At 42.2% G+C, this 12778-nt stretch overlaps 1 protein-coding gene across 4 annotated transcripts in view; it reads right to left on the reverse strand.

Annotated features, from left to right (window-relative positions):
• ATXN7 (ataxin 7) overlaps positions 1-12778 on the reverse strand; it is a 122301-nt gene that overhangs the window by 107876 nt on the left and 1647 nt on the right. For 2 of the 4 annotated variants that reach the window (XM_073569775.1, XM_073569772.1), the window contains exon 2: positions 5733-5835. The gene's annotated coding sequence lies outside the window, so the exon portion shown is untranslated. Of the gene's footprint in view, positions 1-5732; positions 5864-12778 lie in introns of all 4 variants that reach the window. The other 2 variants (XM_073569773.1, XM_073569769.1) reach the window with 1 other exon arrangement.

Consider the following 12778-nt stretch of genomic DNA (forward strand, 5'->3'; position numbering starts at 1 on the left):
ACATGGAAAGCCATGGACACCTCGTCCTACATTACAATGAAAGCCATGGACACCTCATTCTACATTACATGGAAAGCATTGGACACCTCGTCAAGTCATGGACACTTCGTCCTACATTACATGGAAAGCCATGGACACCTCGTCCTTCATTACATGGAAAGCCATGGACACCTCGTCCTTCATTACATGGAAAGCCATGGACACCTTGTCCTACATTACATGGAAAGCCATGGACACCTCGTCCTACATTACATGGAAAGCCATGGACACCTCGTCCTACATTACATGGAAAGCCATGGACCCTCGTCCTACATTACATGGAAAGCATTGGACACCTCGTCCTACATTACATGGAAAACATTGGACACCTCGTCCTACATTACATGGAAAGCCATGGACACGTCGTCCTACATTCGAATCATGTGTATTGTCCCACCAAGTTTCAGTGATTCCAATGACATCATATTTCTTTTCCTGTGTTAGTAGTTCCAATTCACCTCGTCCTACATTACATGGAAAGCCATAGACACCTCGTCCTACATTACATGGAAAGCCATGGACACCTCGTGTTACATTACATGGAAAGCCATGGACACCTCATCCTACATTACATGGAAAGCCATGGACACCTCGTCCTTCATTACATGGAAAGCCATGGACACCTCGTCCTACATTACATGGAAAGCCATGGACACCTTGTCCTACATTACATAGAAAGTCATGGACACCTCGTCCTACATTACATGGAAAGCCATGGACACCTCGTCCTTCATTACATGGAAAGCCATGGACACCTCGTCCTACATTACATGGAAAGCCATGGACACCTCGTCCTACATTACATGGAAAGTCATGGACACCTCGTCCTACATTACATGGAAAGCCATGGACACCTCGTCCTACATTACATGGAAAGCCATGGACACCTCGTCCTACATTACATGGAAAGTCATGGACACCTCGTCCTACATTACATGGAAAGCCATGGACACCTCGTCCTACATTACATGGAAAGCCATGGACACCTCGTCCTACATTACATGGACACCCACATCTATGCTGCCCATACAGATGACAGGTGAGGGCTGCACCCATACAGTTCTCCATTCCCCACCAAGCTAGACAAAGATTGGTGGTCCCCCCATTCTGGAGATAGGTGCAAAGCTTTATGGCATATTCTGTAGAAAATAAAGTGCACCCCACCGCTCCATTCATTGTAAAGTACAGCACTTGGTTATCTCTGTCAGTCCTATGGATGTGAAATAAAAAGTGGAGGGATCGAAAAAAACATAACTTTATTCATGCGGGACATTTCAATAGCCCATTCTTTGCATCAGTGGGGGTCTCAGCAGTGGGGGTCTCAGCAGTAGGACTCTCTTTAATGTCTTCCTGGGTGAACTACTGTTTAAAGAGAAACTCTAGAAAGTCATTATCCACTAAGGGATCGTCCAGTCTCTCAGCTAGACAATTTTTGGATGGTGATGAGTACTAAAGCCTCGTTACCATTTATGCGGTGGTCTGATGTTTTTTTTATTTTCTCCCCGGCACAGTAGTGCCGTGCTATATTTGCAATCACAACAATAATTTTTTTTTTAACTCTTTAATACATTAAAAAAAAAATCATTATTGCGGCAACAATTCCACACCAACAGGGCATGTCCAGAGCTCTTTTCTTGGGAGCAATAGGGGGTCCCATCCCAAAATCACAAATCCACATCCTAATGCCTAATGGTCATTTATTAAAGTAACGGCACAAAAGTAATGGGGCTCTCCGGCACTCCAGATGGCTTTGTTACACATAAAGTTGTGCATTGCTCTACGGATGCAAATTGATGTCCCCGAGTAATAATATTTAGCCTGATCAGCAACGACTAACGAGCACGCCGTTTACTTAAAGCCCACATAATATTATCTGGTGACAGATTTGCAGCCGCCCCTTCCCGGCTCTCTTGCGCGCGTCTCCGGAGCTACAATGCTGCACGTGATAGGACGGCTTTTTAACGGAATTAATCTCGTTTTTATGCAAATCCTCGGTTGCCAGGCAGCATCGTTACAATACAATGGTGTACTCTACCCAGATTATACATAATGGATTTACAAGGTGGTCTCCTAAAGTCACATCACACGTGCCAAATAACACCTCCATATTGATATATTAATATTCCCGTTGTTGTAATATTGTAGTGGATGACGAGGGGTATTCCGCTAAGAATTTAAGTGCCACGATCCCGATGTGGCATTGATCTGGACACCCTGATATGGTCTGTATTGATGCCATCTCTGTACTCTTGCGAAGCCCAAGAAATAGCAGGGCGTCATAGGTTGTTAATTTCTGTATCGCAGTTAAAAAGAAAAACATTATATATATATATATATATATATATATATAAATAAATCTATAATTATACTGTAATAAAAATAAACATATTTTATATTATACTGATATAATAAAAAGGATATTATGATATATATATATTTATTATTATATGTTTATATTTTTATTATGATATATTAGAAAGTATATTATATACAAGTATATTGTAATAAAAGTATAATATATTATAATTTTATGTTAATATTATAATGATATATTAAAGTATATTATAATAAATAGTATATTATAATATATAATATGTTAATATTTGTTATTATAATTTTATAATATATTTTAATATAATATCTAAGTATATAATATATTATATTATGTTAATATTACAATGGTATATTAAAGTACGGTATATAATAAAAAAATCTATTATAATATGTTAATATTTTTATTATAGCGATATTTTAATAAGTATATTATATATATAACACACATTTGAATTACCGTACCCACTTTTCCTTGAAATAAAAAAGAAAGAGAACAAATTAAAAAAAAAAAAAATTGGTACCGCAAAGTACACGGCTCCTCCCCGAAAAAATCTAATAAAACAAATCAATAAAACATAGTATACAAAAAAAAAACAAAAACAAGAAACTTTACCGATACAAACTACAGCTTAGCATGGAAAAAAGAAAGTGAAAAACAAGACCTGATTCCAGTCCTTCAAAGGAAAAATAAAATGTTACGGGTCTCGGAAACAAAATTTTTTAACTATTAAGAAAAAAAAAACAGTATACGACTTTTGGTATTGTCGTAATCGAAATGACCTGAAAAATTGTTAGGTCATCTTTACCATACCATACAGTCAACGCTGTAAAAACAAAACCCTGAAAATCATGGTGTGATTGCATTCCCACCCCTCCATTTTAACCCACTTAATTTTTTTTCCTTCGTACGGCGGCGGCCTGATAAAAAAAAAAAAAAAAATGTCTTCTGAATCAAGTTATGAAAAGAAAGGGCAAATCCAAAGTAGTTAACGACTTTCTACATTTTGACATAGTTTGTAGAGTTTGTCACTGAAGTGGTTTTATGTTTGACTTTTTTCCCCCCAACTAGTTTTACTGGATACTTTATTGCTCCTTAAAAATAAACATAGAACCAAAAAAAAAGAAAAAAAAAAATCAATTGTTGAAATGTTTGGATGCTTTAATGGTGCAGTTTCCAATTACAAGGCAGGTGGGAATTGTTCCCGTGAAAAACTTCTCGTAAGTTTTTAACAAATTTAAAGTAACTTTTGCTGAAGTCATTAAGCAGTGAAAAAAAAAAATAGAAGAATTTTGTGAAATATTACTATAACGCATTTCATGTTTGCTGAAGGAAAATAACTGTTGGCGTCCAAATCTAGCCTTAATTGTATTCCTACGGCTTAATGGGCCAATTGCTCCCCTAGTCCATGCTGAGCAGCACTTGACGTGGGGGAACATATAGTGCAAATTATTAATCAGAGCTGGACTAAGACCCACAAAAGCCATTTGTGGCACAACCTCAATGCGAGAAAGGGCTGCAACGCAATTTAAGAATTCTGACATGGTCACGATTCTTTTGATTGCCTCTACCAACTTGTTAAATTGTGTGGTCAACTGGACCTAGCCTTTCATTATAATAACTTCTGTTTAAAGTGGCCTACAAGACCAGGACGAAGGGTTCGCAGAACTCTAATAAGGGCCATAACTAATAGTCTTTCCTAGGATGGGGTCACTACTTTTATTACCCACCCCAGGAATGGTGATAAAAGCATGATCCCTTGATAGTCTGACCATTGGTGTAAACGGGGAAAAGGGTCGCAAATACCCCGGTAATACATGTCAGGTTCGACAGCACGACTCTATGCATTTTCGGCGGCCAGGGGGGTTGATCGCTAGGGAAGACAGGTGTTGGACTCCCCGCTAAGTGCTGGACAAGCCCATCCCACCCCATGATGTACTAATACTGTACAGTTGTATATGACCTATATATGCAGCCAGTCAGCGGCCATAGCAGTCCGGTCACCGGTGGTTGATGACGTCATTGCTTCTAGCTCTTGCGGAAAGTGTCAGTGCTGAAGCAGAGTCCCGCCATGTCTCACCTCTGGCAAATTTAACGATTTTGCCGAGAACCACTGGCTGTCAATCTATGAAAGCAGCATGTAAATGGTGCTGTGCAGCCATAGTGTCCGATTGGGTACCCAGACGCAATCACAAGGAGTCTATGGAAGCCGTAGTCCTGTTGACGGCCCTAGTCGCCGCCATCTTGGTGCTCCTGTGAAGCCCAGTCATGGAAGAGTTTTACATTTTCTTATGTACTATAAAATACTGACGTTATGGATCTAGGAAAATAGCGACACAAACACCAAAGGTTTTTTTTATAAAGTTCAAAATGTTTAAGCTGCTAATATAATAATAATACAAAAAAAAAATAAAATAAAAAAATAACTATACAAGCTTAGTATTGCTGTAACTGTACGGGCCTCGAGACGCATGACATTTTTACTGGATAATGAACGACGTAAAAACAAAAACGATAAATTAACAAAAAAAAGATTGAATTTGGACAAACTATAAATTTGGTCCAGTTAAAAAGAAAAAGAAGTTGTCCATGACCTGCAGTGTGTGAACAGGAATCTAAGGGGTAATGTTTCTTTCTCCTTGTGGAGAGTGACAAGCCAAGCCTGGCATGTCGGTGTAAGGAGACTTATACACCACGCATGCTCCTCTGGGACATTACATGTGAATAGGAATGTGGCACATCTGGCCGGGTGCGGAGTGATCTTTCTGGTATCCGCCCTGAAGCTGTGCGCCTCCTTTCTGGATACGAATTTCTTACTTGTATGACTGGAGACAGTCCGCGCTCTCATCATTAGCAGGTTAGACTGCTCGGCTGGAGAACGGCGTGTACATTACAAAGGTGTTTTGTTTTGTGTCTGTCTGAAAAGCTGCGGGTGTCATTCAGACAACAGCAGCACAATGGCTGTACAGCTACACACACAAAACGACAATGAAAGAAAGAAATGCATCACCGCCGTCATGTGCGGAACGTCGTGATGTCTGATACCAGGCTACGATATATCAGCATGGAAATAAAATGGGCCGTCCAGTAGAGCACCACCCACCGAGTACTGGCCATTCTCGGTACTGCAGCTCAGTGTCTATTAAAGTGAATGAGATGTGAGCTGCAGCACTCGAGAATGGCCACTACACAATGTACAGAGTTGTGCTGCTCCAGTTCCATACACCACCGAGGTACCAGGTCTCAGAAACTTAGCAATCCGATAATCAATGACCTGTCATTATCTAAGTCCTCAAAACCCCTTTAAGACAATAAATCCTTTTTGTTCATCTTTTTGTGCCAAAATCTCGCTTTTACGTACCATTCAAGGATGCATTCCTATGGCAAGTTGGTGCGGTCAGCGATCGATAATAAATTTCTGATAATTTTGCTATTTCTCCAGTTCTGGTCTCTGAGGTCTGACCCTGCAGAACGGAAAAGATAGATGACAGTCTGAAAAACAGAAAACCATACTGTTACAGTAATCATAAAGAACATGTCTGTGTTAGTCTGAAGTACGACGACACGCCCATAATGCACTTACAGGCTAATTTACATATGACTTAAAAGCTCGATTTCTTAGCACTAGCACATCGGACTACTGCAAGACGAGTAGCTGATTTTTTTTTAATTTTAACTAACCTACTAGAACTTACAACCATATTATTACTAGTTCTAGAAACAAACCTACAATTATCCAGTTACCGTAGTTTCCCCTTTAATGCACATTTAAAGGGTTAATCCAATCTTCATAGCCGGATATTGTCGGATAGTACTTCAAAAAACGAGCACTTTTGCTATTTACTGCCTATTAAAATGTTCAGCCATTCTTAAGATATTAACACTTTTCTTTTGTTTCCAGCTTGTTGCCAAGACACTGCCCGCCGATGCTGCCTAGCTTGTAAGCGCTGTGCTGAAGCTGGCCGGGATTTGGAGGTAGCAGCCATCTCTCTCTATCAAAACAGTGCTTACAATCTCAACAGAAAAGAGCTTGCAAGCACCGCACATGTTCTACTGTCTAGCAGCAGTGGTCGGTCTCGTAGGCCACGAGGCGTAAACAATAGTGAATATCTCAGAAACGGGTGAAAATTTTAATAAGCAGTAAATTGTGAAATTGCTTGTACTTACAAGAGTTACCAGACAATGCCCTGTTATGAAAGTCAGACTGGCCCAGCACAGGATCCGCAAGCTTTAACACGATAAGGGTATGTGAACGCAAGGTTTTTTTTCCAGGCGGGTCCTGAAAAACACCTAAAAGAATCAACATACGCGTTTCTCTGTCTATATGTTCAAGATTTTGAGCATCTTTAGGCTATGTGCACACGCTGCGGATTCACCAGCGGATTTTTCCATGCGGATCCGCAGGTAAAGTGACCTGCAGTTTTCCTGCGGATTGGCCAGCGGTTTTCCCCTGCGGTTTGACACCTGGACAATGGAATAGGTGTCAAACCGCAGCGGAATTCTCAGAAATAATTTACATGTCAATTCTTTCTGTGGATTTAAAACCGCAGCTTTTCCGCAGTGAAGAAACCGCAGCATGTGCACTGCGGATTGTAAATCCCATAGACTTACATGGTACTGTACACTGTCTGCGGAACTGCTGCGGATCCGCAGAGGCCAAATACGCAGCGTGTGCACATACCCTTAAACCACATCAGGTTTCCAAGGAAATCAAGAGGTTAAAAGAAGTGGCCTGACCATTCTTCAGGCGTCTTCCGCTCTTGAAGACGCTCTGTACGTTGCACTACAAGTCAACTGGATGGCTCAAAAGAGCATTATTGAGCTTTTTTTTTAAAACTGTAAACAATTTCTTCATTGGTGAATGAAGTTAAAGAAAAGAGAGTATAAAAGAGATCCCCAAAAATTAAGCCAGAAAAGCCCTTAAAAAAAAAAAGCTTGCTGTCCAAAAAAAAGTTGGAAAGATGCTCCAGAAACGACCAAAAAAGAAAAAAGGAAGATGTTACACTATTGCCGGCGTCCCTGTATGGTTCCCTCTTCCACCATCAGGAGCTCCATTATGCACCTTGTAGCCGCTTAACTACACCCCTCCTAGGCCGCACAAAATCACAGATATAACTCCGATTAGGATCCGAGACACGGATAAAACTAGCTAATGCAAGTCTATGAGTCAGTGGGAAAAAAAAAACGGACAGTACATGGACGTCATCAACGCTCGGACTGTTTTTTGCAGTCTTTGATAAGAGAAGCTTGAAAAACCGCCATCTGTTTTTTATTAATTTGAAAAGAAAACGGATGAAACTCTGATCAAAAACACAGGAAACTTTTGTTTGTGTCTGAAAAAAAAAACCTAGGTGAGAAACTAAGAGGCGACGGATCCGACGATCCTTTACAGTTTTCCTTTTATTTGGATCCACTTCTGTATTTTGCTAAAAAAAAGCTCAACAAATGCTGCAATAATAGAAAGAAACATTTGTACAAATTCTGGATTCTAAATGATAGAACAATACAAAACGAGAAAGAAAGTTTGGAATTTCACATCGGGAACGTCCTTGTTCGTTCCCTTTACACAATCTGCTTCTGTTCTTGTGCTGGAAACAAATGGGGGAATGTTCACATTTTCTGACTAGGCGGATGCTAAATTACAGGAATTGCACTATATATGTACATACAGTGGCTTGTAAAAGTATGAGCACCCCTGGTCAAAACTATTGTTGTTGTGAAGGGAAGCAAGTTGAAGATGAAATGATCTTCAGTTAAAGATAACATATTTCTTTTTAGCTTTAGGCGAAAACGTAAAAAAAATATATGTATTTTCAGCTTTTACAATGTGAAAATTACAAAAAGGAAAAGGGGCCAATGAAAAAGGTTGGGCCCCCGTGGACATTTGTGTGCTCAGATAAGTTTGACCAAGGTTTCAGACCATAATTAGCCTGTTAGGGTTATGGCTTGATAACTATCATCGTTAGGAAAGGCCAGGTGATGCAAACTTCCCAGCTTTATAAAAAACCCAGCCTCCTCTAACTTTGTGCCAAAAAAAAACAGCAGCCATGGGTTCTTCTAAGCAGCTGCCTAGCACTCTGAAAATGAAAATGGTGGAGGCCCACATAGCAGGAGAAGGCTATAAAAAGATAGCAAAGCGTTTTCAAGTTGCCCTTTCCTCAGTTTGAAATGTAATTAAGAAATGACAGGTAACAGGAACAGTGGAGGCCAAGATAATGTCTGGAAGACCAAGCAAAATTTCAGTGAGAGCTGCTCATAGGACTGATAGAGGCAAATCAGAACTCCCACTTGACTGCAAAAGACCTTCAGAAAGAGATAAAGCTTCTCCTGCGTCCTAATCATAAAATTCACGGTCAGACGTATACAAAAGAACATCTAAGCAAGCCTGATGCATTTTGGAAACTAGTCCTGCGGACTGATGAGGCTAAAATAGACCTCTTTGGCCACAATGATCAAAAGTATGTGTGGAAAAAAAAGCACAGAATTTCATCTCGCCAACCATTAAGCATGAGGGTGGATCAATCGTGCTTTGGGGTTGTGTTGCAGCCAATGGCACAGGGAGCATTTCAGGGGCAGAGGGAAGAATGAAATCAATGAAATGTCAACAAATTCTTGATGCAAACATAACACCATCTGTAAAAAAGCTGAAGGTGAAAAGTGGATGGCTTCTACAAATGGATAACAATCACGTCAATATTAACAATAGACGACCTCAAGAGGCGCAAGCTGGAGGTTTTACAATGGCCCTCACAGTCCCCTGATCTGAACATCATTGAAAATCTGTGGCAAGACCTCAAAATAGAAGAGGATGCAAGATGACCCATGGATCTCACAGAACGGGAAGAATGGATGAAAATCCCTCAAACAAGAATTGAAAGACTCTTGTCAAGCTACAAAAAGCATTTACAAGCGGTGATATTTTCAAAAAGGGGTGCTAGTAGTTACTAACCATGCAGGGTGCCCAAACTTTTGCATTGGCCTATTTTCCTTTTTGTAATTTTTAAAATGCCACTGTTTGTACACACACTATACATACAGTGAAGAAAATAAGTATTTGATACACTGCCGATTTTGCAAGTTTTCTCACCTATCAAGAATGGAGAGGTCAAACTTTTATCGCAGTCACACTTCAACTGTGAGAGCCAGAATCTAAGAATAAAAACTAGAAAATCCCATTGCATGATTTTTACATTATTAAATCGCATTTTCTTGCATGAAATAAGTATTTGATCACCTACCAACTAGCAAGAATTCTGGCTCTCATAAACCTGTTAGTTTTTCTTTAAGAAGTCTCCTACTCTGCACTCATTACCTGCATTAATTGCACCTGTTTTAACTTGTTACCTGTATAAAAGACGCCTGTCCACACAATCAATCACACTGCAACCTCTCCACCATGGCGAAAATGAAAGAAAAAGTCTAAGGACACCAGGGACAAAATTGTAGATCTGCACAAGGCTGGGAAGGGCTATAGGACATTCGGCAAGCAGCTTGGTGAGACGGCACAACTGTTAACTCAATTATTAGAAAATGGAAGAAACACAAGATGACTGTCAATCTTCCTCTGTCTGAGGCTCCATGTAAGATCTCGCCTCGTGGGGTAACGATGATTCTGAGAAAGGTCAACAATGAGCCCAGAACTACACGGGAGGATCTGGTCAATGACCTGAAGAGAGCTGAGACCACCATCTAAAACATTTCCTTTAGTAACACACTACGCCGTCATGGATTAAAATGCTGCAGGGCACGTAAGCTTCCCCTGCTCACACCAGCACATGTCCAGGCCCGTTTGAAGGTCGCCAATGACCATCTGGTAGATCTAGAGGAGGCATGGGAGAAGGTCATGTGGTCAGATGAGACCAAAATAGAACTTTTTGGTATCCACTCACTACTGCTTTCCAGTTTATAGGAAGAAGTAGTACGAGTACAACCCCAAGAACACCATCCCAACCGTGAAGCATGGTGAGGAAACATCATACTTTGGGGGTGATTTTCTGCAAAAGAGATAGGACAACTGCACCGTATTGAAGGGAGGTTGGATGGGGTTATGAATCCCGAGATTTTGGCCAACAACCTCCTTCCCTCAGTAAGAGCATTGAATATGGGTCGTGGTTGGGTCATCCATTGTCACGGCTGCGGCGGTAGCCGCCGCCACTCCAGCAGCGGCGGAGCCCGCCGCTGCCAGCACTCACCCGTCCTCTCCCCGCCGCGCTGGTTCCGCCTACTCCTCACTCCCGTCCTCCTGGCGCCTGCGGGCCACGTGCGCGCGCTCTAGGGCGCGGGCTCTGAGGGTTCCTTAACCCTGCAGCGCCCACCCAGAGCTGTGAGGCCACCAATGAGAACTGCGCACAGGCTATATCAGGCGTCTCCAAGATGGTGGAGACGCCTGATTATCGTGTGCCTTGCCGGCGGTGTTCTGGCCGGGTTGCAGGAGCCTTCCTCCTATTCCTGCCTTGTTTCAGTCTGGTGCTCGCTCCCAGTTCCGTACTCCAGTGTCCTGTCCCGTACTCTGTATCTCCGCCCTGTACTCCAGTGCCCTGTCTTGTACTCCGTGTCTCCATCCTGTACCCCAGTGCCCAGTCCTGTACTCCGTATCTCCGTCCTGTACTCCAGGGCCCAGTTCTGTACTCCGTATCTCCGTCCTGTACTCCAGGGCCCAGTTTTGTACTCCGTATCTCCGTCCTGTACTCTGTATCTCCGTCCTGTACTCCAGTGCCCTGTCTTGTACTCCCTGTCTCCATCCTGTACCCCAGTGCCCAGTCCTGTACTCCGTATCTCTGTCCTGTACTCCAGTACCCAGTCCTGTACTCTGTGTCTCCATCCAGTACTCCAGCGCCCAGTCCTATACCCCGCGTCTCCGTCCAGTACTCCAGTGCCCGGTCTTATACTCCGTGTCTCCGTTCTATACCTTGATCTGCACTTCCTACCCCGTTCTGCATTCTTTCCTCCGTCCTGTACCTTTCACTCAGTCCTTTGAGCCGCCCATCTTGGTTCTAGCAGTCGCGGCATCTGTCTTCCGAGGGTCTGCCCCTAACGGCCCCTGTATAGGGGTCGGTACCACCTGGCGCGCTCGCCCCCGGGAGCTCCAGCGCCGCGACCCAGAGGGTCCACTCTCGGATGTAACCTTCCTGGCCGTCACATCCATCATGACAATGACCCGAAACACACAGCCAGGGGAACTAAGGAGTGGCTCTGTAAGAAGTATTTCAAGGTCCTGGAGTGGAATAGCCAGTCTCCAGACCTGAACCCAATAGAAAATCTTTGGAGGAAGCTAAAAATTCCTGCAGTAGTGTGCAAACCTGGTCAAGAACTACACTATATAGATACAGTTGCATTCAAAAGTTTACATACCCAGACAGAATTTTTGCTTTCTTGGCCTTTTTTCAGAGAATATGTATGATAACACCAAAACTTTTTCTCCACTCATGGTTAGTAGTTGGGTGAAGCCATTTATTGTCAAACTACTGTGTTTTCTCTTTTTAAGTTATAGTGACAACCCAAAACATCCAAATAACCCTGAAAGTTCACATACCCATTTCTTAATACCGTGCATTGCCCCCTCTAACATCAATGACAGCTTGAAGTCTTTTGTGGTAGTTGTGGATGGGGTTCTTTATTTTCTCAGATGGTAAAGCTGCCCACTCTTCTTGGCAAAATGCCTCCAGTTCCTGTAAATTCCTGGGCTATCTAGTAGCATGAACTGTGAGCTTGAGATCTCCCCAGAGTGGCTCAATGATATTGAGGTCAGTAGACTGAGATGACCACTTCAGAACCTCCACTTTGTTCTGCTGTAGCCAATGACAAGTAGACTTGGCCTTGTGTTTTGGATCGTTATCATGATGGAAAGTCCAAGTACATCCTATGCTCAGCTTCCGGGCTGATGATTGCAAATTTACCTCCAGTATTTGCTGATAACTTTGACCAAGTTTCTTGTGCCTTTGTAGCTCACACATCCCCAAAATATCAGTGATCTACCTCCATGCTTTACTGTAGGAATGGTGTTCATTTCATCATAGATCTTGTTGACCTCTCTCCAAATGTAAAGTTTATGGTTGTGGCCAAAAAGTTCAATTTTGATTTCATCTCTCCAAATTACCTTGTTCCAGAAGTTTTGAGGCTTGTCACTGTGCTGTTTTGCGTATTGTAGGCGAGATACTTTGTGGCATTTGTGCAGTAATGGCTTTCTTTTGGTGACTCGACCATGTAGCCTATTTTTCTTCAAGTGCCTCCTTATCGTGCATCTTGAAACAGCCACACCGCTAGTTTTCAGAGAGTCCATTATTTCAGCTGTTATTTGTGGGTTTTTCTTTGCATCTCCAACAATTTTCCTGGCAGTTGTGGATGACACTTTTGTTGGCTTATCTACAGCATCCTGCACACTGCAGGACTCTTCTCTGCCCTCAACAG

The sequence above is a fragment of the Dendrobates tinctorius genome, unplaced genomic scaffold (assembly GCF_039654945.1).
Source record: "Dendrobates tinctorius isolate UK_male_01 unplaced genomic scaffold, ASM3965494v1 ptg000027l, whole genome shotgun sequence".
Classification (NCBI taxonomy): domain Eukaryota; kingdom Metazoa; phylum Chordata; class Amphibia; order Anura; family Dendrobatidae; genus Dendrobates; species Dendrobates tinctorius.